This window comes from Tenebrio molitor, chromosome 1 (assembly GCF_963966145.1).
Source record: "Tenebrio molitor chromosome 1, icTenMoli1.1, whole genome shotgun sequence".
Lineage (NCBI taxonomy): Eukaryota > Metazoa > Arthropoda > Insecta > Coleoptera > Tenebrionidae > Tenebrio > Tenebrio molitor.
The window spans coordinates 28,091,789-28,093,865 of record NC_091046.1 but is presented as its reverse complement, the minus strand read 5'-3'; the positions used below and the strand labels follow the sequence as shown (position 1 = coordinate 28,093,865).

General features: G+C 33.2%; 1 long non-coding RNA gene across 1 annotated transcript; it reads left to right on the top strand.

The window, feature by feature from the left end:
- Positions 1 to 390: 390 nt before the first annotated feature.
- Positions 391 to 1,503, top strand: LOC138137301 (uncharacterized). Its single transcript, XR_011161686.1, has 2 exons — positions 391 to 1,130; positions 1,185 to 1,503. It is a non-coding gene; the product is annotated as an uncharacterized lncRNA (long non-coding RNA).
- Positions 1,504 to 2,077: the final 574 nt, after the last annotated feature.

The window sequence follows — 2,077 nt, the reverse complement described above, 5'->3', positions numbered from 1 at the left end:
TTTATTAAAATACTTAATACATACGAGTACTTTGAAATAAACCAAAATAATTATTTTTGTTACTTAATATTTTCCACAATTCATTCAAATATGAGTTGAGTTCCCCAAACTCCTGATTTTTTAAAATCCTTACTATTTTACGCCACATCTTGTGTACACAATGCCAATTTCCTTTTCCAGATATCTGATATTAATGTCTACAGAAACAGAACTATCCAAACACACCTGAGAGGCGAAATCCTTCAAGATTCCAAAACTGGCGTCAATCCTCTGTTCGCAATCTTTACCGACCACTTTTTTAGGGAGGAATTATCCCGAAACATATTCGAGTTTCACAAAGACAATGAATACTTTACTATAGAACAGACTATAGTTATTTTTATATTAAGTGCGCAAAGCAAAGGTTTTTTGAGCTTGAGAATGTTAGGTTTTTTGTCGAGACCGTCAGGTCGAGACAAAAAATACATTCGAAAGCTCAAAAAACTGACTTTGCGTACGTAATATAAACAACTTTTTTTCTACAATTGCACAGCTTTAAATACCAAGTTTATTATTAAAAAATATTAAATTTATAAATAAAAGGCACCATTATTTTTTTAAGTTATCGTTGCACGGGTTTCCGTAGTTACTAATGTAAATAAAAAAAAAAATCTGTCATCTGAATGAGTGTCGCTTTCCAAGTGTTTTCTGTAAATTCTGTGAAAATGGACGCTAGCAGACTCATGGAAGACTCCGGTGATTCTGAATATGATGTAGAAGCAGTAGCTAATGAAGCGATTGCGAGTATTTTGCCGAAGAAGTCAAGACCGCAGTATGAAAAAGCTTACACCGATTTCCGGCATTGGTGTGACTCTAAAAAAATGAGTAACACAACAGAAAACGTTCTGTTAGCATACTTAGAGGAAAAGTCGAAGATTTTGAAGCCATCAACATTGTGGTCCCTTTTTTCGATGTTAAAGGCAACTCTAAACATAAAAGAAAATATTGATGTTAGAAAGTTTCCCAAAATAGTCCCGTATTTAAAAAACAAGAATGTAGGATACAGAAGAAAAAAATCGAAGGTTTTGACCGATAAAGATATCAACGAATTTTAGAAAGAGGCAGATGACGATAACTTTTTACTAATGAAGGTATAGTAACTTTTTACTTATAACTTGAGCTACTATTTGTCTTTTTTTTTGTAGACGATATTGATTTTTGGAATCGCTGGTGCTCTTAGACGAGATGAATTAGTGAAAATGAAGTTATCAGATGTTGAAGATAAAGATTCAATACTGATTGTGAAGGTGCCGGATTCAAAAACCCATTCTGAGAGAATTTTTACCGTTTCCAATGAGGATAATATCAGATTTATTAGAAAATACCAAAGTTTGCGTCCATCAAACGCGTCAAGTGAACGGCTTTTCTTAAAGTATGCCAAAGGAAAATGCTTCAATCAAAATGTGGGGATTAACAAAATCGGTGAAATACCAAGCTTAATTGCGAAATGCCTTAAGAAAGAAAATCCTAAAGAGTATACTGGGCATTGCTTCAGAAGAAGCTCTGCTACGCTTCTAGCAAATGCAGGAGGTGATATAACTCTAATAAAACGACACGGTGGTTGGAAAAGTAGCAATGTAGCAGAGGGTTATATTGAAGTCTGCATAAATAACAAAATTGCAATTTCGAATAAAATTCAACCTTCCGCAAAAACAATTTCTGAACCATCTACGTCGACTTGCAACTTAAAACCCTTGAATAAATCGGGAAATAAAACTGACAACATTTCAAACTTAGTCAAACCTTCCATGTCAGCGAACAGTTTTAATAATGGTATTTGGAAGCTACAGGGTTCACTCGAATCGGGAATTATATCGGGAAGTAATTTTGCTGCTTGTAACTTTAATTTTTAAATATCAAAATAATAAATGTTGACTTGTAATTGCCTGTTATAATTGTTTCAATAAAATTTTCTTCTTAGTTTATTCTGAATTTTAGAAATGTCAGAAAAAATTTTTTCAGTGCGCAAAATTTTTTTTTTAACGGTGAAAAAAACGCGTGTTTTGCGCACTGAAATTAATGCGTAAACACCCGCTTT